This window comes from Schistocerca cancellata, chromosome 2, assembly GCF_023864275.1.
Source record: "Schistocerca cancellata isolate TAMUIC-IGC-003103 chromosome 2, iqSchCanc2.1, whole genome shotgun sequence".
Classification (NCBI taxonomy): domain Eukaryota; kingdom Metazoa; phylum Arthropoda; class Insecta; order Orthoptera; family Acrididae; genus Schistocerca; species Schistocerca cancellata.
Window position 1 is genome coordinate 448,502,497 of NC_064627.1, and position 26,916 is coordinate 448,529,412.

At 42.7% G+C, this 26,916-nt stretch overlaps 1 protein-coding gene across 2 annotated transcripts in view; it reads right to left on the reverse strand.

Moving 5' to 3' along the window:
• Positions 1-26,916, reverse strand: part of LOC126161940 (glycerol kinase-like) — a 274,510-nt gene that overhangs the window by 119,637 nt on the left and 127,957 nt on the right. The window contains exon 1 of one of the 2 annotated variants that reach the window (XM_049918116.1): positions 14,274-14,328. The exons of the other annotated variant lie outside the window; for it this stretch is intronic. The gene's annotated coding sequence lies outside the window, so the exon portion shown is untranslated. Of the gene's footprint in view, positions 1-14,273; positions 14,329-26,916 lie in introns of those variants that run through there. 2 annotated transcript variants of the gene reach the window in all.

Genomic DNA, 26,916 nt, shown 5'->3' on the forward strand with positions numbered 1-26,916 from the left:
TGGAATGTCCCGGGAGTGTGTTCGCAGAATTTTTCATCCTGATTTACAAATTCATACTTACAAAGGACAGATGGTGCAAACAGTTAAATGACAACGATTACCGGTTACGATTTTGATTCTGTCAACAAAAGATAACAAACTAAAAAATGACGAATTTCTGAACAAAGTTTTTGATGCCAGATGATTCACATTTTCATCTCACAGGTTATGTGAATAAACAGAACTACAGTTACTGGGCAAACACAAATCCTATTGACGTTCGTGAGCGCCCTTTACACGCTACTACAGTGTGGTGTTTCATCACATGGGATTATCGGCCCGTATTTTTTCGCAAATGAACAGGGAAACACAATAACTGTCAATGTCGATCGTTACGTGGAGATGTTACAAACCTTTTGTTACACCTGCAATGAACAACTTTCCAAACGTCCAAGAAGATTGGTTTCAACAGGACGGAGCGACATCACAAACTGCACGGCAATCAATGGCATATGTACGAGAATTGTTTGGCAATCGTGTTATCTCACGATTCGGTAATATTCCCTGGCCCCCTCGATCGCCAGATTTATCCGTTTGTGACATTTTCCTGTGGGGCTACCTCAAGAGCAAAGTCTACACGACTCGACTAAGAATCCTGGACGAGTTGAAACAGAGAATTCGGGGTGCCGTTCACAGTATCCCAGCTGAGATGTTGCAGCAGCCAGTGAGAAATCTCATCAGCAGATTTCACGAATGTATTCGCACAGGAGGACGCAATCTAAATGGCAAGGTTTTAAGGTTTCAATTACTATGAATGCAATTTCTTTCCGTCATCGCTCCTAGTTTTATTGGATTGTGCAAATGTTCCCGTTTTTCTGTGTCACCCTGTATTTTCCTCTTTTTAAATCGTCAGCATTGTCAAGGCTCTCCGACATTGGAATAGCACCCCAGCTTTGTACGTAATGGGGAAATCCTGCCTGAACCCCAACGAAGGTGATCTATTGATCTAATGGATTTACCTCTTCGTGGTGACATGTGAGTCTCAACTTTATCTTCGTTAAGGATAAAAGCTGAAGCTTCTATCCTTATGAAGATAAGCTTCTCTCTCTCTCTCTCTTTTTTTTTCATCAGTCTTCTGACTGGTTTGATGCGGCCCGGCACGAATTCCTCTCCTGTGCCAACCTCTTCGTCTCAAAGTAGCACTAGCAACCTATGTCTTCAGTTATTTGCTGGCTATATTCCAATCTCTGTCTTCCTCTACAGTTTTTGCCCTCTACAGCTCCAGTACCATGGAAGTTGTTGTGTCTAGACAAGACAGTCTAGACACAAGGCGAGGAAGCCGAAAGGGCACGCGTCAACTCACGCCGGCTTGCGTTAAGTCTGAAACAGGATACGTAATGAATGCTATAAAGAAAAGTACGTAGCTGCTGGAATGCTTAACTTTAATCCATCATTTGTATACAGCATTCTTGATGATACAAGTGAGACTCTCTCTAGAAATGGTTAATGGCGCCTTGCTAGGTCGTAGCCATGGACTTAGCTCAAGGCTATTCTAACTATCTCTCGGCAAATGAGAGAAAGGCTTCGTCAGTGTAGTCGCTAGCAAAGTCGTCGTACAACTGGGGTCGAGTGCTAGTACGTCTCTCTAGGCCTGCCGTGTGGTGGCGCTCGGTCTGCGATCACTGACAGTGGCGACACGCGGGTCCAACATGTACTAATGGACCGCGGCCGATTTAAAGCTACCACCTAGCAAGTGTGGTGTCTGGCGGTGACACCACAGAAGTCATTCTCTCACGTCTTAACAGATGTCCTATCATACTGTCCCTTCTCCTTATCAGTTTTCCACATGTTCCTTTCCTCTCCCATTCTGCGCAGAACCTCCTCATTCCTTACCTTATCAGTCCACCTTATTGATGAAAAAGTTGAGACTGAGTCCATCAGATCAACAGATCACCTACACTCGAGGTACAGGCAGGATGTCCACGTTACATACTAAGCTGGGGCGCTATTCCGATGTTGTAGAGCCTTAGCAATACCGATTATTTAAGAAGGGGAAATCGGGCTGAAGGTGTGAAATGAAGTTTGTGTTAGGAGGGCATTGGAGTAGAATAGTCCGTGCACTGTAGTAGCCACAATTCTCCAGTGGTGTAGTGGTTAACAGTGTCAAGGATATTTTAGAACGTTACGCAGCCTTAAGTACCGGTGGCAGGTATTGACTCAGCAATGAAGCATATTTAAACTTCTTATACAGAACATGACTCCGCTGCGAATGCTGCAGGCATCACAGAATGGAAGGACGTTCCTCACAAGTGTGAACTACGTGGCGAGATAGCCGGTGGGTGGTAGCGCGTTGCTCTCGATCTGGATGTATCCGTTTAACCACAGGGCGCAAGAATTTGCCATTCATAATTACCAGATCACTAGAGATCCATAACTTTCGCCTACAACTTTCAGTAGATTTGAAAGATCAGTGATGCAATGTAAAGAGAAATTTTAAAAGTAACAACTTTGCTGCAAAAAAGGAAATATAAATGTCCTGTTTCTCTCAGAGAGGTGTTTGTCAATTTGATGCCGCATCGGCAGTTTGCGCGCCAGTATCACTGTTTTTTCTTTCTTTTTTTTCTTTTCTTTTTTTTTTTAATTCAAGCAGCTTCTCATTAGACCATTTAAGGCCAAGTTACGCTCGTTCCAGATGTCCGCACAATGGAAAGATCTTAGTTGGTAACCGGGAATCTATATAAAACTGCTTCAGTACGCAGCTGCCAAGGAGGCGTAAAAGCTGTTTATTGGTCAGTTTGTCTACTATCGTGACAGCTGCAAAATACAATGTATGCCAGAACAAGAGTAATAAACCGCGCAACGTCATGTACAGTTTGTAAAGATCACTGCCTTTCACATTTTGAACAGTAATTTATACATTCATTAGTTTGTAAATTACGCACCTGTCAGGAACAGAGAATAGTAATGAATTACTACATATCAGTAACAACTTACTAGGTAATATTACGCTGGAAATATTACATATATCTTATTGAAAGGCCATGCAACAATCTGAAACACAACACCATTTTTGTCGTGTTGCCCGCTTCGCTTTCTGTATAGGCATTTTATTCTACCATACTTATTAGAAACAATAGCTCAAGAATTGGTAAGGCGTCAAAGGGAGTAGGTTTACAACAAATGCAGTTGAGCAGTGGAGCTGTTTGACTGGACCATATTTAAACGGTTCATGCAAGAACATTCTCTTATCGAGCAATATCAATAACCGAGAGTCATTACAAAAGTTCTGAGAAAGTAATACACATACCAAATTTTTTGAAAAATACTTCGTTATTTCCTCTCAAACTACTACTCTCAAATCATTTAGTAAAGACTCCTCGCCATGTGTTTGTGGCAAGGTTTATCAAGGACAAAATCATGCAGATGGTAGAGAATCCTGAAATAAAAACATTGAGATCAGGAGCTAGCGGCCGCAAAAGGATATTTAATTTTTTATAGATATAAACAACTTACACACTGTAAAAAGTACTTTAGTTCAGAGCGACAGTAGCAAAGTTGATGGACATTTGTCATTTTTTCGTTTTCCGTCATTCCTTATTTGCTTCAAAAAAACAATCTGCCATTCATTTGGTTGCAAAGACGAAACATACGTCCATGGACAGTTATTGATGAATCTTCTCCCAATAGGTCCAACGCAGTCTCCTCAAATTGTACCACGTGAACAATAATTTGTCGAGAAACTCGGCCAGCTCTCACTGCCTTGAAGAGCGGGGGTTGACTCCAGTTTCTATCCGTGGCCATGAACTACTCTTAATTAGGATAACGCCTGAAGCAAAACTTCACTCTGTATACCCATTATAACAAAGTAAGACAAGGCAACGCGCTCTGCGGAATGCTCTCGTTTACAGTTTATTTCAAAACAGTGTTATGTGGAAATGAATATACTGGAATACCTTACTTTTACTAAAGTCCTTATTTAGACGGATTATCACCAACAAATTCATTTCAAGATGGCAATGGTTTATAAGGACTTTGTTCCTTTAGCAGTTAAGTAATAGGCGTTGAATTCAAACGAGACTCGCCTTCTATTAACGATAATTCAGATGAAAGACATTCCAAATGCGCATCACAGATGAAAACACCCAGGAAGTGAACACTACGGCGTGGATGACCGCCTATAAAACGTGTATGAAGTAGTCGAAGCAATGCACCTATCAGAAGTAAGAATACCCTACATTTCCCACGAAGAATTAATTGAGTTGATGTCATCTGGTGAAAAGGTTTTCTGAGTTGCGTATTAGGTTGGTTTTATTCATTACCCTGTAATGATAGAACGATAATTAGCACATACTACTAAATTCCATTAAACCAAACAAACATATATGAAAAAAATATAGGTGCAGATGACTGGACCACAAAAGACAATAAAACACCTTTCATCAGCGCAATGCATTTATGTACAAAAGTCTCTTCGTAATGGAAAAACTGAGGGATTTTAAGTACCAGGTGGTTACTATTAAAGTGTAAGTACTCACGGAGGTCCAGCGTAGGCTGTGATTATTGTATAAGCACGGAAACTTGGTAGATATGGTAATGTGTTAATGCGATACCGACCCTGCCGGAAAAAAATTAAAGGTGCGTCCACACGACGCCTTTTGTGTGTTAAAAAACATCGCCACTCAACTTCGGTGGGAATCTTTGCGCTCTTTAGCAGACGATATGTAGCTGGGGCTCATGTGTGTTTAATTGACTGGTGTGTTGAGGTTATGCAATAATGTTTGTTGACACCAAAGGGCGCAAGCTGACGATTACACATAAGGAAAAAAGTCTATGGAATGTCGCTTCTGAAGATTATATGAAAGAAAACTCGAGATGTGTTGCCCTAGATAAGAAGTTTACGACCATAATTCTGAATAGAATATGATACCCAAGTTTCGAAGTAGGAAAACTGAGAACAAGTCACAAAATTATGAAAAATGTATATGAAAACTGTGGACGAATACTCATGCTATGGCGACTTAAAAGCACAACTACTGAGGAGCCTGACATCTCAACAAAAAAAAGTGATGAGCTTTGTGTAGCTCCTCAACAAACTACTAAAAACAGAAATGAAGTATACTGATGGTGCAAAAAATACAAAACTGAAAAACACGACCTCCATCCTCGTGGATTCTGAGGTTTAAAAAATTTCCAAACTTCTCGAGTCTGAGAACGTTAATCTACACATATTTCAGGATTAAAATTGTATAAACAAATAAAATGCAACTGACGCATTAGAGTTAATTAATCGTCGCATAACTGTTAAGAACCTCTCTCGAGTATTTCTCAAATTTAGGAATAATCACTGAAATGTTTGGTTTTGAAATGAATAAAATAGTTCATATATGTATTTAAGTAGCCAGTTGTTAGCTAAGGAAATATTTTTGCCAGCCTTATCGCTGCAGTTTCGCAAGCAGGGTATCTAAAATCTGACCACCTCCTGTAACTCGCAGGCAAAACGTCGTCATCGTTCTCTATTTCTCGTATCTCTGTTATTTACATGGGCTTACTTCTTTACCTCCAGTCACTGCGTTTTTCTGTCGCCTTTTCATCACAATAAACTCAACACACGCTCCCAAGCAAAGGAGGGGATTCATAGCAGACAGTTTGTGCAATGAGACACGTGTGGACACGAGAACGTCCATGCGTACATGTTTTCTTTCCACAGACTTCTGTGCATGCCCCTTCATTCCCGCTCGTCTGCGATTGCGCATGGCGAAAGAGTCATCGTCTGGACATACCTTAATTCCAACTTTGGCCACCGTGCTTATCTGGCGCTGTACAACGTCTCGACGTCGTCTCCGGTGTTCAAATTGAACGAATTGTGTAAACTGGTGTTTTATAATAAAATCAACATTCTGTCTCTCTCACTTGTTTGATCTTTTCTGATCGATCTTAATCGATTACACATGGAAATCGCCAACGGTTTGCACCATATGGGCTCAAATGTCACTCGAAAACAAAATCGCGCAGAATGGGTGAAGAAATGAGTTTTCGAAAGGCGATATTCCTATCATATGGGCCTGAATCAGAAGCGTGGGCACTCCTCAGAGAATCGTGAAGGGTCGATGTGCTACGAAGAGGGCGTTTTTTATTCTTTCTAAAGTACAGTAACTGGTGACATCTGTGATATAATGGACAAAACACAGTTACGAATGATACAAAAATGAACACAGTACAAGCAACTTTTCACTGTCACTCACCACAGTGTTGGTCTATAGATACAATTTAACCCTCCATCTCCCCCCATCGCATCCTCGCCGCCTTTCCGCTTTTTTCAAGGCGAACACCTTTCTAAGCTCTTTTCTGTAACTATCTCAAATTTTCCAGTTTAGTTTTTATTTAAAATTGGTGCACAGCTAAAATACCGTCTAGAAGTATTTCAGCCCTCTCCTCGTACGCCCTATATTTCCCATTCTTGTCTGTATAACGTTCACGGATTGATGCCCATACACAAGGTCTTTCGCGGTACAATTATGTAAGTTTTCGATGCAGTCATAGATCTCCTCCTTCGCAGTACTTGAAGCAAACGAAACTTGCTGCCTTGTGAAAACCACAGAAAACTCCGGACTTTCTTAACATGGTCGGTAGCAGAATTCTGCTAGTGTGCCCCACCTGGGAGTGCGCCCAGCTGAGAACGCGGTATTTCCTGTTCGGAGAACTGAAGATCGTTTCTCCACTAACGCACAGGCGGCACCTGATGGTTATGCAGAATCCGTTGCTAAAATCCGATTATGTGGCTTCAGTTATTGGTATTTCGCAGACCTTCCAGAACCGCGCTCTATAGATGAAATCTGTACATTGTAAATTGTTGAAAAATGCAATAAATTAAAATAGGATTTTGTCGGAAAGCAAACGTTGCTTTAAATACAGGCCTGGAGGGCCTGAAGTGCGTAGTGCGTGTCTGGAAATCCAACTGTCGCGGAATCGAATCCCGGTCGGAACAGTGACTATTGAATTCTGCCTTTAACCAAACTTTCGCCTCTCAGTGGTGTGAATATTAGCAAACAACGACACGTGGTTCGGATTTCACGTTAAACTGTACGTTGGCTTTTCCAAGTAGGATTACTGGGGTCGGTTAGGGGCAAGCAAGTCACCAAAGTGGCATCCAATTGAAAGACTTGCGCCAGGTCGTTAAGCCACACGGGATGATGATGATGATCATCACCATCATCAAGGTATGATTTTATGGGCATACTGTGGACTCATGTGTCACGGTCATCGGCGATAAGACGGCACTCATGAGGCTTGTCTGTATCCCTTCTACTTTTCTCTCTAGACATTAGCCGAGTTTACAAGTGAACAGTGATTGGAACATTCATTCTAGGGTACAACCAAGCTCCACCGACGAGTGCGGATTCCTGTTAAACAACTGCAGCCATTTGAAGGGGGTCACACTTTGGGCTTTGGGAAAGCCGGATGGACGCATCAACGGATTGCTGCATATGTTGGGCACACTGTATCGGTGGCGTGTCTCCACTTTCAACAGTGGTTGCGGAACATTCCCACACCTGCAGACAAGGTTCTGGACGCCCGCGTAGCATAGAAGCACGTTAAGGTGTGCGCATTTCTAGAGCAGCGTTAGCCGACCAAACATCATGCAGGGAAGAAATTCGGGAATATGTTGTACTGCTATGTCACCGAGGACCATCGGGAACTGTCTGCTTGCAGCACGAATAAGATCATATGTGCTTCTGGCCAGGCAGCCACCGACACCACGGCACCGCCAAGCACGGCTATGGTGTTGTGAAAGAGTCGTCTGGAGTGTGGAGTGGCACTCTGTCGTGCGATGAAAGCGCGTTCCCTCTGTATGCGAGTGATGGACGTACACGTGTACAGCATGGAGCTGGTGGCTGCCCTATTCCGTAGCACACGACATATGTCCCACCCCAGGCTTCAGGATGTAGGGGCCCATTAGTTACAACGGGCGGTCACACTTGGTGTTTCTTCTGAGTAAACTAACCAGTGGCCGCTACACGGTACAGGCAGTTAACTCCTTCATTTTTTCGACAGTAACATGATGTGCTTCTTTAGCAGGAAAATGCGCGTCCACATACGGCTGCTGCTACGCAACGTGTTTTTCGTGGTGTACAATAACTGCCCTGGCTGGCAAGAGCGCCAGACCTACAGCCAGCTGAACACTTTGTTTTTACATGGTGAAGTGGGAACTCACAAGTGCTCCACAGCCTGCAAGATCCATTGCCCAGTTGCAAGAAAGGATGCAAGATGCGCAGGACAATCTATAGCAGGATATGATCGTTTGCATGCGAGAATAAATCTGTATTGTTCCCTGAGGGGTGAAATGTCTATTGATCCGATTGTTTTGGCACCCCTTACTGTAACATGTGTGTTTCATTCGACCTGAATTTGTTGCCATATACTCCTATAGTGGTGAATAACCTGTCACGTCACTTGTTGATAGAATAATCTTGTCCTTGTGGTGTTGCATTTTTTTTTCGGCCGTGTATTATTATTTACCATCTTCCACCAATTTGTTTTACAATTATGTGCCTCTGTTACGAAAACAACCAGACGCTCAATTCCAGGAAATCGCATTTTCAATGGTTTTCAATGATATGAATTAGTAGACCTGAAAGTCATCCGTTTCCGAAATCTGGCTCATTGAAATTTTGTAAATCGGCACTGTAATATCGTAGTTGGTACTATCGCAGCTGCTGTGTCTTCCCAGAAGCGCAACTGAGACGTAGAGCGGCTTACGTGGCACCCAGCCGCGCGTGGGCAAGGCGGCAAGCTGATGGATGAGGCCGTGGCCGATGCACACGGGGCAAACAGGAGGCTGAAAGCTGCCACCGGAAATTGGCGCCTCCTTGTCAATATATACAGTCCTCCTAAGCGTAGTACTCCAATTACCCGCATTACTGAACGGTTGCAGCAATCTCTCACGTCGAAGTCGAATCAATGACCCTTCTTCTAGCTGTCGTATACCTCTTCCCGTTTCGTTAGAGCCTAATAAACTGCTATTGATAATGTGACGGTGGAGTCTTTTTATCCTGACGAAACAAACACAATACGCTACACAAAAAATGGTTCAAATGGCTCTGAGCACTATGGGACTTAACATCTGTGGTCATCAGTCCCCTAGAACTTAGAACTACTTAAACCTAACTAACCTAAGGACATCACACACATCCATGCCCGAGGCAGGATTCGAACCTGCGACAGTTACACTACACAGAACGCAGACATCGTCACCTGAATAGGACTTCGTAAAACAGTGCAGAGATTGTACTGTTGATGGGGGGCAATACGCCATTTTAATGGTGATGGTGGTGGTGGTGGCGGCGGCGGCGGTAGACGCAGCTGTATTCACATGGCCGGCCGGAGTGACCGAGAGGTTCTAGGCGCTACAGTCTGGAACCGCGCGACCGCTATGGTCGCAGGTTCGAATCCTACCTCGGACATGGATGTGTGTGATGTCCTTAGGTTAGTTAGGTTTAAGTAGTTCTAAGTTCTAGGGGACTGATGGCCTGAGAAGTCCCATAGTGCTCAGAGCCATTTGTATTCACATACGTATCGTTAAAAACATCGCTTTGGACGTACTTAATCGGCACTGCCCAGCTTAATGGTCTGTCCTATTCGTTACAAAGCCTAAGTTATTTGTTGCTTTGGTTACTGGCCGCCATGATGCATAATGTGCCTGATAAGCAGTTACCCAAAGTGTTCAAATGTGTGTGAATTCCTAAGGGACAAAACTGCTGAGGTCATCGGCCCCCAGACTTACACACTACTTAAACTAGCTTATGCTATAACTTTTGCTAAGAACAACACATAACACACCCATGCCCGAGGGAGGACTCGAACCTTTGGCGGTCGTGGCAGCGCAATCCGTGACATGTCGCCACACACCGCCTTGCCACTCCGCGCGGCTAAGCAGTTACCGCTGAACAGTGAGTATACAGGTGTGCGCGCTTGAAGGAATAATGCGGCCGATGATGCAGGAAGAGCCACACGACCGCCATACCGAGACCTGTAATGTATACAGGCCGCACCTGCAGCTCTCTGCGGGCGCCTTCCACCCTCGGCAACTCCTGCTATCAGCTACCACAGCTTCCACAGTTATATTTTCTGCAGTCGGGCTGTAGATGTCTTCCTTCAAAGCCATCAGTCAATGCTTGTACAGAGTGAGGCAGCGAACACGTGCCAACCCATACATGTTCATAAAGAGTAAATACACTTCCTGAGAAAAGAAGCGCCAAAAGAGTACAAGGAAACGAAATGAAACTTCGCGGGTTGAGAGGGTATGTGATGTTATTTCACTGACTACAAAATCCAGTTACATTTACAAAGAACGTAGCAGTATGAGCCCACTTATCAGTATAACGATAGATACCTCTATCCTGGATGCATGCACTGATTCGACTGGGAAGGGTGTCTTAAAGTAGTTGTACCCTCTCCAGAGACAAGCTGGCCCACAACTATTATAACTTGGCCTTGATATCCTGGATACTGACACTGGACAGCGTCGAGTACAGCCTGGTCTTCGACACGTTCTATCTTGCTGGCCTCAACATCACGCAGACTGTTCATAGACACACATCCCACATGTGGACCTCTTGAAAGATGGCATCATGATACTGTCGCACAACAAGCTACACAGGAGGATGCGGGATGTCCGAGACGTACCGTTGTGCCGCCGGAATTCCTTCAATCACTACCAGTCGTTACCTGAAGTCACATCCAATGGCTCCCCACACAATGATGCCAGGAGTAACACCGCTGTGACCCACCAAAACCTCTTCTCAGGTCGCCGCCATAATTGCCGACGAAGATCATCCGCGAACTGCAAAGCCGCGAATCATCGCTGATCACAATGCTTCCCGGCCACGCCACTAATCCTAACACAGCCGTTTGTACTGTGATATTCCCTAGTCCGGCAGTCGTAACCCTCCTATCGATAGTGCGGGATGACACATTATCGTAGACAGTCTATTACTTGTTCTCGGATGGCAGGCGCAGATATGGAGGGGTTACGATGTGCTTGGCGCTCAATACGGCGATCCTCCCTTGTAGTGGTCACATGTGGTCGACCGGAACCTTAGTACTCAGCATCTCCATGTTTCTCCCGGTGATCACTAAAATCTCTCACACTGTTCACGCACGTTTTATAGCGTACCAAGGTTGATAACACTCAAAACGCAGAATGATAATGTACTCCGGTCACCGTTCAACCTGTCACAGAGAACTGCAACTCTTAATCATTTACATATCGCGCCAATAGTGTGTCCTTGCACGAAGTTACACTGACATACGACCAGGTCTCATGGGTGCATTTTTTTTCCAGGCTTAGTTTATAGAGGTGTATTTTTCGTTCGTGTGTTTACTGTCACACCAAGTGCTCAAAAATTTAACCTTGAGCATTAGTACATGCCGTCAAGAGATTCCATACAGGTGATACAGCACCCTGAATTTCATCTCGACTGCAGCACAGGCCCACGTTTGACAGTTTTTTTTAACCAATGGCAGATTTAATAAAGAAAAACAAAACTAGCTACCAAAAGTCACGGCTACACCTAATACAAAATAAATTTCCTTTATCAGAAACGAATTACAGTGCTTCCATAACACACGTCTGATTGTAATAACATGATCTGGTATAGTCTCCAGTTTGTTGGCACCCTCTCATACGAAAAAAAATCAGACAATTCAATATAAATATTAGTTTTGTATACAAAATAAAACATCACTCCAGATACCAAACAAAGCCAAATAAGTCTACAGTAGCAGGCCATTTGCCTGAAACTACACACGCGGTTATGTACACTGAAAACGGTTGAAGATCGTGCACGAAAGAAACAAACAACCTAACACATTTACAAGTTTTCAGGCACAAAATTATGCAACCACATCATCTACTTAAGGAGAAAACAGAAAGCGAACAAACCGGAATTCTTAATGCTTTCAAGAAACTGGCTTAAATGATCCCACACGTTGTAAGCTGCTCTTTGATCGTAGAATTTCCCGTAGTACTATAGTAAGAAAAGAACAGTTTTGGACCAAACGAAAGGGTGTTAGCTGGCCGCTGTTGCCGAGCGGTTCTAGGCGCTTAGTCCGGAACCGCGCTGCTGCTACGGTCGCAGGTGCGAATCCTGCCCCAGGCGTCGATGTGTGTGATGTCCTTAGGTTAGTTAGGTTTAAGTAGTTCTAAGTCTAGGCGACTGATGACCTCAGATGTTAAGTCCGGGTACTTAAAGCCATTTGAACCACTTTTTGAAAGGATGTTGTTCCTGCCGTGTGCACACAGCAGACGAGAATATAAAAACAGCTGCACATGTTAACATAACGGGCATCTGACAGCCTGATATGCTCTCCGAATACAGAACTAAATAAACTCATACTTTGATAATATTTCAAATGACAATGCTAAGGTGGTATTTATGTTAATAATGTATTTTAAGTGGGTGATTCATATAAATCGGAAATTATGATGCAATGCGTAAGTAGTAACTGCCTTTATGACGTTCCACTATTTCTGATCGAGTTTATTGTCTTTTTTTTGCGGGTAACTTCTACCATTTCTTGTAAGCAGCCATCGTGCAAGACATCCCTCAACCAATGTGGTCCAGTAGTTTAGTTAACTTGCGGTTGAGGATGAAGATTTATGCCAACTGCCAATGCATCAAGCAATGCTTCTGTAACTTGCTGAACAAGACTTAGCTTCAACACACAACGAAGTAGTCAACGTATTATACCAATAGGCCGTGACAACTACAAAACAAAGAAACGCTGAATCGTTCTACCTTAAATACAAACCATCCTCTAGTTGCAAAAAATTATATTTTGAGAACTGTTGACTGTACAGTTCTAACTCCCAGCTCAGTCAACACAACAGACCGGAAACGTTCTCTTCATTGACATAGCTGGCTCAGATAACGAAAACATGCAAAACTCACAATACTACGGGAAAAACAGGAAATGTACTAACTTGACATTTCAAACAATTTTGTAAAGAAAACATTGTCCGTAGTAGGCTGTATCGTTGTCCTTTATTTGTTGTGCGACTGGACAATTTCGACTCTGTCATTTTCCAGCACTTATTCATAAGCAGTACACTTTGTGCCTTACGTGTTGTGACATACGATCGAAAAAACCATTCCATATGTTCATCCATACGTGGAATAATACATCTGTATTGCAGTCTGAGAACGAAATCATCGCACTAGAAGCACATAACCATTTCAGCTCTTGTGGAAACCACAAGACATTCTGACTTCTAGTACGTTTCCGATCTGACTGCAATAAAGATGTTATTCCACGTATGGATGAACATATGGAATGGTTTTTTTCGATCGTATGTCACAACACGAAGGGCATATACAGTACTGCTTAGTCATAAGAGCTAGAAAACAACAGAGTCGACGTTTGCCAGTCGCACAACAGATAAAGGATAACTGTACAGCCTACTACGAATAATTTCTTCTTTCACTCTGTTCTTCGAGGCTGTGGACCCACATATCAACAAAATATTTTAAACAATGAAGCAGCGGAAGCTAGTGAATATTGGAGTCCTCTCAGTCGTTATAATATCAAGCACTGGAATCATCCATATAGTCTCGGTTGGAAAAATCTGAGAATAGCATCAAATGGTTCAAATGGCTCTGAGCACTATGGGACTTAACATCTGAGGTCATCAGTCCCCTAGACTTAGAGCTACTTAAACCTAACTAACCTAAGGACATCACACACATCCATGCCCGAGGCAGGATTCGAACCTGCGACCGTAGCAGCAGCGCGGTTCCGGACTGACGCGCCTAGAACCGCACAGCCACCGCGGCCGGCAATAGCATCAAAATGCTCATGCAGACGTCCATTATCCCAAGTATGTCATATCGTCCAAATTTATTATTATTTTTTTACAATAAACCTGCGCTGTACATATTAACGTTATTTTCTGCATTGTCTACGTAACAGTATTATTGTTAAATGCTACAAATGTCTTGCCACCTTTGTCGATAGATATCAATGTGTTTTTCGTATAAAAAGTACGTGTTTTACAATAAGTCTATAATTTCTTGGATGTATTGACTTAGTAATTAGGACAACGGTGAGGAAATATACTGAAATAAAAACAACTATGATGGGATAACGATAAAGAAAAAGTGAGCTATCTTACTTTGCAACAGATTCAAACAGCTGAGTTCTTAATGTATACGCCATAATAAAATATTATGAACCTAGTAACGATATCAAACACTAGGGCTATTTTTAGATCTTTAGTAAAGATTTTCTTTTCTCACCGCTTGGTACAACAGTCCTTGTGTTACTCCAGTGACGGTCTTATACCATTTGCTTGATACGCTCTCTTCGGCCGGCAGCTATCTGAGCACTTATCATCGTTTCGAGCAAAGTTCCATTTCTCACGTTTTTTTCGTAGTTTGGTTGGAGGCTCTCCGTGAACCTTGTTTGAGGTCTACATCACTCCCATCTAGGAATATTGCACGAAACGAAGACGCTGTGTTCCACACTAAGTTAACATCTACATCAGTAGGGGTAACACCTATCCTCTTCAGTTACTAGTAATACAATGTGAAAGGTACTACGAAGTTTTCAGGATCTTCCCGGTAAATGTCTAGCATGCAGTGACAATCATACGTGACAGATTAAAACTTTATGGAGACTGTTACTTGTGCGAGTAGCCTCTCTAAACGCATGAAGATTAGGTGATTTCCGTGATATTTTTCAAGTAAAGTACACTGAAGAGCCAAAGAAACAAGTACGCCTGCCTAATATCGTGTAGGGCCCCCGCGAGAACGCAAATGTGCCGCAACACGACGTGGCATGGACTCTACTAATGTTTGAAGTAGTGCTGGAGGAAATTGACACCATGAATCCTGCAGGGCTATCCGTAAATCCGTAAGAGTCCGAGGGGCTTGAGATCTCTTCTGAACAGCATGTTACAAGGCATCCCAGATATGCTCGATAATGTTCATGTCTGGGGAGTTTTGGTGGCCAGCGGAAGTGTTTAAACTCGCGACTCTGTAGCAATTCTGGTCGTGTGCGGTGTCGCATTGTTCTGCTGGAATTGTCCAAGTCTGTCAGATTGCACAATACACATGAATGGATGCAAGTGATCAGACAGGATGCTTCCGTACGTGTCACGTGTCGGGGTCGTATCTAGACGTATCAGGGGTCGCACACACCCCACACCATTAGAGAGCCTCCACCGGCTTGAACAGTCCCCTGCTGACATTCATGAGCTTGTCTCCATACCAGTACACGTCCATCCGCTAGATGCAATTTGAAACGAGACTCATCCGACCAGGCAACATGTTTCCAGTTATCAACGGTCCCGTGTAGGTGTTGACGGACCCAAGCGAGGCGTAAAACTTGGTGTCGTGTAGTCATCTTCGGTACACGAGTGGGCCTTCGACTCCGAAAGCCCATACCGATGTTTCGTTGAATGGTTATCACGCTGACACTTGTTGATGGCCCAGCATTGAAATATGCAGCAATTTGCGGAAGGGTCCACTTCTGTCGCGTTGAACGATTCTCTTTAGTCGTCGTTGGTTCCGTTCTTGCAGGATCTTTTTCCGGCCGCTGCGATGCCTGTGATCTGATGTTTTACCGGATTCCTGATATTCACGGTACACTCATGAAATGGTCGTATGGGAAAATCCCCACTTCATCGCTACCTCGGAGATGCTGTGTCTGATCGCTCGTGCGCCGACCATAACACCACGTTCAAACTCACTTAAATCTTGATAACGTGGCGTTGCAGCAGCAGTAACCGATCTAACAACTGCGTCAGACACTTCTTGTATATAGGCGTTGCTGCCCGCAGCACCGTCTTGTGCCTGTTTACATATCTCTGTATTTGAATACGCATGCTTATACCAGTTTCTTTGTCGCTTCAGTCTAAAAAGTAATGTTAAATATGATAAAATAGTTTTATTCCATATGCTTTTTTTTTCCTTTAAGAAATCACGTTTGTATCAACATCGGACGCACACTGTATCTGCTGCAACGAGTGAAAGGACCCCTTGCAGCCGGAACACTGATCACCGCCGGAAATTATCGAAGCCTTCCTACTGGACCTTTAACAAAACAGTTATGTGTAAGTCATTTTAAATCTATTTTCTATTAGTATACACAGACTAACTGAAAAATATGATGTCCTAAGAAAACTGTGACGTGTTGAAAGAAATGTTACGTTCTTCGCCCGCTAAGTACAAAATCGCGACAAAAGTGCGCACTGAAAACAGACATTTGAAGATATCGCAAAACGGCTATGTAGGCTGATAGAGAATTTAATTTCGAATGCTAGCAACAACTCCGATCAGAATCGTATGTACCGTTCTCAAGTTATGTTTCCCGCCAATTTGAAAAATAGTTTCGAGAAAAACGTGTTTAAAATTTTGGGTTACATATTGTGTAGTTAAAAATACCTCTTCTCAGCGAACCCTACACCATAAAGCAATCCTTCCAGATCCAAACGGAGGTACTCCATCTTCTTCGTGGCCACGAAGATGTTGCTGCGCTCTTTGACAGCTTCTGTCATCCGCTGCTCTGTTCCCTCGATACGCTTTTCGTCCGCTTTTCTGCAGAAGTTATTACAGGAAGGTCCGATCTCAAGTTCGAGCACGTTCATAAATTCCATAATTCCTGTTGGGCCATCGTCGAAATTACATGTCAACTTTTTTTTTGGATGCTTTTCGGAGACTTTTTCATAAATCGCCTTGCAGCTGGATAAAGGAGTTTCTGGCGAACTTGCGATGAACATTGCAATGCAATAGTCATCCCAGAGAACATTTGAAACAAAAAAAATCGATTTTTTGAAATTTTCGTAGAGGATTGACTACCCCCTTAAATATGGCCTTGTGCGCGACAGGGCAACGCACATCTATCATTTATGTAGGTAGAGCTGTTTCCGACGAGCTAAGTATGTACCGCTTATCCGGTGCTGCGCAGGCCACTGTAAATTGCACGGCAAGAAGTATGTCTCTTCATCACCAGTCGGTACTTTAAAGTAACATCCAGCTACGGCAAGAAAAATTACTTGTCTGCTTCAGCGCAAATACTAATTTCTCCGTCTACTTCTCCGACGCTTGCATGAAACATATGACGAAGGCAACAGCTTCTTCCACAGTCTATTCGAAGCACTGGTCGTTGAAAAAAAATTAGTGTTTTCCCAGTAATTCTGTTAACTGATGCACACGCCTCTTTCCTTACATTAGCGAAAAAGTCACAAAACGGTGGTAACTTAACAAATCGTGTTTAGCATGATACAGAAGTATAAATTAAGATAAAACAGACTGCAGTCATGAACTGGAGCGCTAGACAATACTGAGCCACATTACGTAAACAAGAGAGCCATATGCGTATTCAAAAAATTTCATAAATCATGAACATAAGAGTTCTGTTTATTGTGTTATAAGGTACTACAAACAATGTGGTATTCTTTTGGCCCAAAACAGAACATTTTTAACTACTACACGTAATGAAAAACAGTTGTATATACAAGGAATACATGTAATTACGTGGACCGTCATTGTATATAACCGAAGTTTCAGCGCCTTTGGCTTCACTGGTCACAATTCACGTTGCTCTCAGTGTAATATAAGTTACTGCCGTCAATAAATTCAAATGGCTCTAAGCACTATGGGACTTAACATCTGAGGTCATCAGTCCCCTAGACTTAGAACTACTTAAACCTAACTAACCTAAGGACAGCACACACATCCATGCCCGAGGCAGGATTCGAACCTGCGACCGTAGCAGCAGCGCGGTCCCAGCCAGACTGAAGCGCCTAGAGCTGCTCGGCCACAACGGCCGGCTCAATAAATTCAAGTTCATCAATCTGCTCCGTGGCATCGCACTGACTCATGTACAGATAATATTCATGATTCAGAGCAGATATGTAGCAAGCTTACAACGTCAACCAGTTTGTTATGCTGTGTAGGAATAGGGCTACGATATTTTGGTGTTAAGGTCGTAGTCCGCGATGTCTACAAGGACGGCTAAAATTCTTGACATTAATTTCGCCGAATTCTCCGTGAACAACGTCCTTCTGGAAAACTGAGTAGGATTTGAGGCAGGAAATTTGAACAGTGTAGCTTCTGTAAAGTTAATAGGATGTCCATCCTTTACTATACAGGGTGATTCAAAAAGAATACCACAACTTTAGGAATTTAAAACTCTGCAACGACAAAAGGCAGAGCTAAGCACTATCTGTCGGCGAATTAAGGGAGCTATAAAGTTTCATTTAGTTGTACATTTGTTCACTTGAGGCGCTGTTGACTAGGCGTCAGCGTCAGTTGATGCTAAGATGGCGACCGCTCAACAGAAAGCTTTTTGTGTTATTGAGTACGGCAGAAGTGAATCGACGACAGTTGTTCAGCGTGCATTTCGAACGAAGTATGGTGTTAAACCTCCTGATAGGTGGTGTATTAAACGTTGGTATAAACAGTTTACAGAGAATGGGTGTTTGTGCAAAGGGAAAAGTTCTGGACGGCCGAGAACGAGTGATGAAAATGTAGCACGAATCCAGCAAGCATTAGTTCGCAGCCCAGGAAAATCGACTCGCAGAGCTAGCAGAGAGCTGCAAATTCCACAATCAACTGTATGGAGAGTCCTACGAAAAAGGTTAGTTATGAAACCTTATCGTCTGAAATTGGTTCAAGCACTGTCTGCAGCTGGCCTCCAAGGACCCCTGATCTTACCCCCTGCGATTTTTTCTTATGGGGGGTATGTTAAGGATATGGTGTTTCGGCGACCTCTCCCAGCCACCATTGATGATTTGAAACGAGAAATAACAGCAGCTATCCAAACTGTTACGCCTGATATGCTACAGAGAGTGTGGAACGAGTTGGAGTATCGGGTTGATATTGCTCGAGTGTCTGGAGGGGGCCATATTGAACATCTCTGAACTTGTTTTTGCGTGAAAAAAAAAACCTTTTTAAATACTCTTTGTAATGATGTACAACAGAAGGTTATATTATGTTTCTTTCATTAAATACACATTTTTAAAGTTGTGGTATTCTTTTTGAATCACCCTGTATTTCTTTTTTAGGTGCTAAGTCTGCTCCTTATGGAATAAATCCAAAATTACCAATATTATGACCCTACGAAATCATACTAAACAATACAGCAATTTAGCAGCAATGCGATTGGAAGCCACAATAATCCCTATGGCCTATAGCATGCACCTAGTGACGTGCATCACAAATACGACAATCGTTTATGGTTAATGGGTTCTAGATAAATATCTAATGAATTGCCCCATAGCTCGTTGTTCCATCAAATATTAGTAGTATTTAAGAAGTACTACAATATGTGATCAAAAGTATCCGGACACCTGGCTGAAAATCACTTGCAAGTTCGTGGCGCCCTCCATCGGCAATGCTGGAATTCAGTATGGTATTGGCTCGCCCTTAGCCTTGATAACAGCTTCCACTCTCGCAGGCATACGTTCAATCAGGTGCTGGAAGGTTTCTTGGGGAATGGCAGCCCATTCTTCGCGGAGTGCGGCACTGAGAAGAAGTATCGATGTCAGTCGGTGAGGCCTGGCACAAAGTCGGCGTTCCAAAACATCCGAAAGGTGTTCTACAGGATTCAGGTCAGGACTCTGTGCAGGCCAATCCATTACAAGGATGTTATTGTAGTGTAACCACTCTGCCAGAGGCCGTGGACTATGAATAGGTGCTCGATCGTGTTGAAAGATGCAATCGCCATCCCCAAATTGCTCTTCAACAGTGGGAAGCAAGAAGGTGCTTAAAACATCAATATAGGCCTGTGCTGTGATTGTGCCACGCAAAACAACAAGGGGGTGCAAGCCCCCTCCATGAAAAACACGACCACACCGTAACACCACCGCCTCCGAATTTTACTGTTGGCTCTACACACGCTGGCAGATGACGTTCACCGGACATTCGCCATATCCACACCCTGATATCGGATCGTCATGTTGTGTACCGTGATTCGTCACTCCACACAACGTTTTTCCACTGTTCAGTTGTCCACTGTTTACGCTCCTTCCACCAAGCGAGGCGTCGTTTGGTATTTACCGGCGTGATGTGTGGCTTATGAGCAACCGCTCGACCATGAAATCCAAGTTTTCTCACCTCCCGCCTAACTGTCATAATACTTACAGTGGATTCTGAAGCAGTTTGGAATTCCTGTGTGATGGTCTGGATAGATGTCTGCCTACTAGACATTACGACCCTCTTCAGCTGTTGGCGGTCTCTGTCAGCCAACAGATTGAAGTCGGCCTGTACGCTTTTATGCTGTACGTGTCCCTTCAAATTTCCACTTCACTATCACATCGGAAACAGTGGACCTAGGGATGTTTAGGACTGTGGAAATCTCGCGTACAGACGTACGACACCTGACCACTTTCGAAGTCCGTGAGTTCCGCGGAGCGCCCCATTCTGCTTTCTCACAATGTCTAATGACTACTGAGGTCGCTGATATTGAGTACCTGGCAGCAGGTGGGAGCACAATGCACCTAATATGAAAAACGTATGTTTTAGGTGGTGTCCGGATACTTCTGATCACACAGTGTACATGTACCACACTGTCCTGATAGGCCACATAGTTACATGGTATAATTCAGCATGCGACATAATTACATTTTTGTTGTTGCTTACCTCTGATGGATGCAATATCACATGGATTTGGCTGATAATACACATCTACAACCATATTCTAGCTCGGGTATTCTCTCTCAAAACCATCTGCTTTCTTAACGCTTCCACAAGGCTTTCTCTTTTTTCCTGTCTGAACAAATCGCGATGTTTCCTCTGCAAGACGTCATCTTGCTGTGGCTTATAATACTAAAGCACAAAACAGGCGTGCTGTGGTCTAGGTGCAATAAATGACATCAGAGTGTGTTCTGCAACCTTTTGGTTTTTTCAAATACAAATACTAGTTCACCAGCGGCTTGCCACCCTCCAGGAGACAAGGAAAGTGTACAAATTTCAATATTCCTGAGTGTGTGACTTACCATTATATAGCCCTGAGAGCGTCTGTTTATAATTTTAATCACGGCTGTCAATCAGCAGCTGTGAAGCATGTTTTAAGAATAGATATAATCAGTCGGCTGCTGCACAAATTTTTATAAATTAACTCCTTGACTAGTTTCGGCAAATTAATTTGCCAGCCTAAGGAGGTCATACAATTAAGCTTACGTCAAAAAGCAGTCGTCAAACAAACTCTGGACGACAGAGTCCTTCGTTAAAATTTTTTACACAGGACTGTCAAGAAGCTAAAAAGTAACGTAAAAAATGCGAAGATGTGGTGACCAAAAAAAACTTCTATTCTTAAAAGCTTCAACTTATGTTAGAACTGAAGATACATTTGAAATTGATAAACCGGTTGCGTCTGCAGCTGGTTTAGCGACCTGTAGTGGTGGTAATTATGCACCAGCAACATTCACGCGACGAGAGCTGTATGGTTGAATGTTGTCATCTTACAAGACATACTATTACATAGAAAGCTGATTATTATTTGTTGTTGTTGCTGCTGCTTCTGCTGCTGCAGCTGCAGTCTTCTTCAATTCGATGACTGGTTTGACGTAGTTTCATGATCTGTGTGTAACAACTGCAATGTACATCCCTCTGAAGCTGCTTATTACATATAGGCCTCGGTGTATCTCAACAACTGGCAACCTCCTCCTCGTACACAATTTTCTCCTTAACCAAATCAACTATCTGATTACTTCTTATTCTGCTCACGTTGTGCCATAAAGTTAGTTTGTCTCTAGTTTGATGCAGTAATTCATTAGTAAACCATTCTACCCATCAGCAATCCTTTACATACAGCTAAAGGTACACAACACAGTCGCACACGCATCCCTTTCACGGATGTTTTGTATTGCAATGAGATTCGTTTCTCTAAACACACCTGTGTCCTCGCAAGCTAAACCGAGAGTCATCTGTGAAAGGAACGGTCTTCTATTAATCTGCAGCACATAGGCGTGGCCACTCCATAACCTCTCTCTTTAACCGTGCATAAGCTTTGCTTTCTTTTACAATCTATTGAGCCCGTCAAATTATACGACATCTTCTGCAGTTTCCTGTAACACATCTTACAAATACATGTGTGTTTCTGCAGCATGATAATTGACTATATCAACACTTTTTTGAGATTTTTCAGCCTAATACAATAATAAGGTACAGTAATTAAAACAAAAAATCTGTAAACATACTAAAATGTCCTAAAACAGCGCCTGGGAATAGAAGCCTTCACCGGTTCTACAATTAACTCTAAACGAAAACTCTTCTGCCGCCCGGTTTTGTGATGTTCTAAGAAAAACTCTAATCACAATAATCTTTGTACTACCTGTTCAGGATTTCTATTTTGTCAATGCTGGGTAAATGGTTTTGTTGGTCTTGCTTGAATTCTAACCATCGTATCCCAAGTGAGTTGTCACTTCTTCAATAATTTGGTAAAAAGTGTGAAATACTATTATTACAACATATTACTTATTATCTACCTACCAATTAAGTCCGCAAGTAGAAATGGCACGTAGGTAGCAGTAGCAGTTGCGCACATCAATATACGAAGTAAATGGAGAAATGAACCAAATTAGACATGTGTTTTCAATATATTTATTTGCCAATAATTTAAGAGGAAGCATCGACACACAAAACTGCAATGAGTGATAGGCACTTAGTAAATCGCCTCGTACACTTTATACCTTCATGAAATCATCTTTGCGTAGTAACTAATGACTTCACATTTCTGGTGGTTGCAGCCAAGGCAGACTTCAGGATGTGGACGCGATTCCAAAAACAGTACGCCCTTTGCCGGACTATCAAACTTCTGGATAACCGAACTGTAGTTTGAAATTGACACAGTTTATGAACAGGACGAACAATTAGCCAACTGGCTACCTCTGTCTATGTATGAGCAGCTTCTAGTTAAAAATTCTCTATCGCTGTACTCCCCGAAGTGATGCCTCGACGCCCTTGTGGCTATCTCAATCGTTGTCTCAGCACTAACTGTCGTCCTACTGTCAGACACGCAGTTTACTGCTACTTACTGTCTTCCTACTGTCAGACACACAGTTTACTGCTACTTCTAGCTGTTGCAAGCGGATTTAACACCACTTCTGTGCAGAGCTAGTGTAACAGAAACATATGCATATTACATGTCAACTGTCTTGTTTTCGCAGATTATAGTTTGTGAGAGTATACACTAATTTTTAGACCTCTGTATATCTGCTGAAGGATTTAACATTCCAACAACGCTTGTTTAGGGCACGTTCACCACCTCATTTTTGCTACTAGGAATTACGTACTGGTTTTGTCCAATAGTTCTGCGAGATGATCATACATTTTTAACGATATTATACACGACAGTACATCTTGATGACAACGTTTTCCAGAGGACGGTATCTATCTGTTTATGTTGTCGTCGTCATTTTCCCTTACCCATCATCAGGCTAGGTTAGGACATTTATGGTTACTTTTCCCCGTCCCCCAGTTTTCCAACCAGTGTTCTTCTACAACTGTTTTGTTCCAGTCCAAATTCATTCTTAAACTGTTTGTATGTGTTCACAATTTGCAAGATATAATGTGGAAACAGAGACCAAATTTTCATAAGAATGGTGAAATACGAGGGCCGTTCAGAAAGTAACCTCCGGTTGATTTAAAAAAATACACCAAGTTAAATAAAAATATTTTAATATATACATCTTACAACTACATCTTTGCACTATTTTTCTACATAGTCTCCATAGCGATTGAGGCACTTATCGTATCTCTTGACAAGCTTTGAAATTCCTTCTGCATAAAAATCACCCGCTTGTGCCTGGAGCCAGCCTGTGACCGCATCTTTGAGCTCTTCGTCGTCATCAAACCGCTGTGACCCGAGCCATTTATTCAAATGCATGAAGAGGTGATAATCACTTGGCGCCAGGTCTGGGCTGTAAGGTGGATGGTTGATAACGTCCCACTTGAAGGACTCAAGAAGGGCCGTTGTTCTGCGAGCAGAGTGAGGACGGGCGTTATCGTGCAAAAAAAAAAAACGATACCGGAAGTCAGCATACCACGGCGTTTGTTCTGTATAGCCCGTCGTAACTTTTTTATTGTTTCACAGTACACGTCTTGATTAATGGTCGTACCACGTTCCATGAATTCAACCAACAACATCCCTTTGGCATCCCAAAACACCGTTGCCATCAGTTTTCTGGCAGAAAAATCTTGCGAAGCTTTTCTTGGTTTGGTAGGCGAATTTGAATGTGCCCATATCTTTGATTGTTCTTTTGTCTCAGGGTTCACGTACTTAATCCAGGTTTCGTCACCGGTCACGATTCTGTTTAACAATGGTTCTCCTTCGTCCTCATAACGTGACAGAAAGTCTAATGCAGAGGTCATTCTTTGAGTTTTGTGGTGGTCGGTAAGAATTTTGGGCACCCATCGTGCACAGAACTTACGGTAACCCAATCTTGCTGTCACTATCTCGTACAAGAGAGTCTTAGAAATCTGTGGAAAACCAGTAGACAACTCCGACGTTGAGAAACGTCGATTTTCACGAACTTTTGCATCAACTGTCTGAACGAGTTCGTCAGTCACCAATGATGGTCTACCACTCCTCTCTTCATCATGAACGTTTTCTCGTCCACTTTTAAATAAACGTACCCATTCACGGACAACTCCTTCACTCATAAGTCTTGGTCCGTACACGGCACAAAGCTCACGATGAATAGCTGCTGCAGAATATCCTTTGGCTGTAAAAAACGTTGTGACAGCACGCACTTCACATTTGGCGGGGTTTTCTATTGCAGCACACATTTCAAACTGCCACAAAAACTAAACTAGCGCAGGTACGACGTTCACTCGACCACGGCTTGATGCCGACTGACCTGTTGAGTGCGTGAACGCACAGATGGCGTCGCTACTCCCCCCACAATCCGCACTGTGACCGATCGGAGGTTACTTTCTGAACCGCCCTCGTATTACAAGATCCAACACGCAGATGTTATGAATTTTGCCTATCTGTTCTTTTACCGCTTTTATTGAATGGAGAGACATGCAGGGTCGACGGTCCCCATTTGAACACAATTTATTTGCGAACTTTTATGGTGGCCAAACCACGTTTACGTAGATCGGTACTGGGGAAATGCACTTTTAAAAGCGGAATTAAATACATAAGTTTCCCTACCTTGTGTTTTTATACATTCCTTTTGAAACGTGGTAAGCAAATATGTCTTACTTTCCCAATTTACTAAGACAAGCCGGATGTTTGTCGTCGTTTATCACTTTGTTGGCGACAGTCGTCCAGGACGCGATCAATCTTATCTTTGAACTCGGACCAATCTCTTTAGTACCTGTCTAATTATATACAAATATTTTCGTTTCCTCCTCTTCTTATTCTTCGCAAATATTTTGCGACCATTTTTCTACTTATTCATTTCAATAAGATTTTTTGCCTTTGGCTAGCAGTCAACAGTATAAAGCATCGTAGTCGAATGTCAGTGTGTGCCTTTGTTAACAGCAACTAACTGTTGAAGAGAGAGAGAACAAAAATAGTTTTCTGTGAACAGTCGGTCGACATGTTAAGATTGTTTTTGGTTGATACGTTCATTATCATTTCTCAAGGCAGTCCTTACTGTCAGCAGTGATACTCGGCACGGTGAAGTGACATTCCGCTGCTATTACGTAATACGAATATTTATGTGATATTGGCTGTAATTTGTTCCTGAATGAGCCCCTAAGTTAGTAATTAATTTTCCACTGCGAAGTATAAAGCATCGAACTATCAACCTTTGTCTAGTAGGATCTATTCTCATCTATTAAGTTCGCAATCAAATTCCGTTTCGACGCTGCTAAATGTAATATTGCTGTTTGTAGAAATAAACACTCCGTCCCATGGGGAGTCCAAATTGTAGTTACATCTTCTACCTCTAATTTTAGGCGTATGTTCTACTACCCTTCGTACAGTTGACTACTAGCACTTAACGATTCCCATTTCTCGCAGTCAATTTACGAAACGGATTTGTTAGTGATCGGAATCTAAGGATTTATCCTAACGTTCGAAATATTTTTAATACATGTTCAACGACTTCTGTGACGCCAACTCTGGAATTTTTGAATTCGCAAGAAAATCCCGAAACCAACATAGCCACCACTGTGTTCTGTACAGATACCAAATACTGTGGAGCGTCTACATAAATCTATGTGGAAGTGTGCTCAGTCTGTCGATGAAGAAGACGCATTTTTGCAAGCGGTGCCCATCAGTAGCTTCAATTGCGTTGTAAATGACCCGAAGAAGTGGCTGCTGAATGATCTTACGGCCAAAGCAAACTCGATAAGACGTTATTTTTGAACGGGATGTAAGTTGCTGAGGTACTATCGCCGAGGACAGGCGACTAGCGGGACGAGATAAAGTGTTTCGTAACTGCAGACCGCTTCAGAAGCGTTAAACGGGCACAGTGGGTTTAGGATTAGCGGTGCTGCCGGTGCCCGGAGGTGCTGCTGTTCATCTGTTCATCTCTTAGGAACAAGTATACCTGCTTCTGATATTCACAACCGCAAATTTTTCATTCATTTCGGCCTCTTGCCACACAAATATTACCAGTTTCTGTTTATTAGCAGGTCATCATCAAACAGTCTGCTTAAGAAGGAAGAAATAAGGGGGTAATAAACTACTAACAAACTAAACACCTATCACCATACATTCTGAACACAACTGCGCGTACCTGAACATGCTGCACAGCAACTCGTCAACTGAGCAGGCCCAAAGAGGCGCCCACAATTTAAACGTACCCGAGACCGAATTTTTGGAACTGAAGGATACAGTTAACAACGTAATAGTTGCTAACTCTTGAACTGCAAATATGAGATTAAAAATAGTCACACTGTAATTCTGACAAAGAGTTCTTAAAAGCGAAAAAAATTAAGATATTGCGTAAATCCTAGTTTAGAAATGCCAGACGTG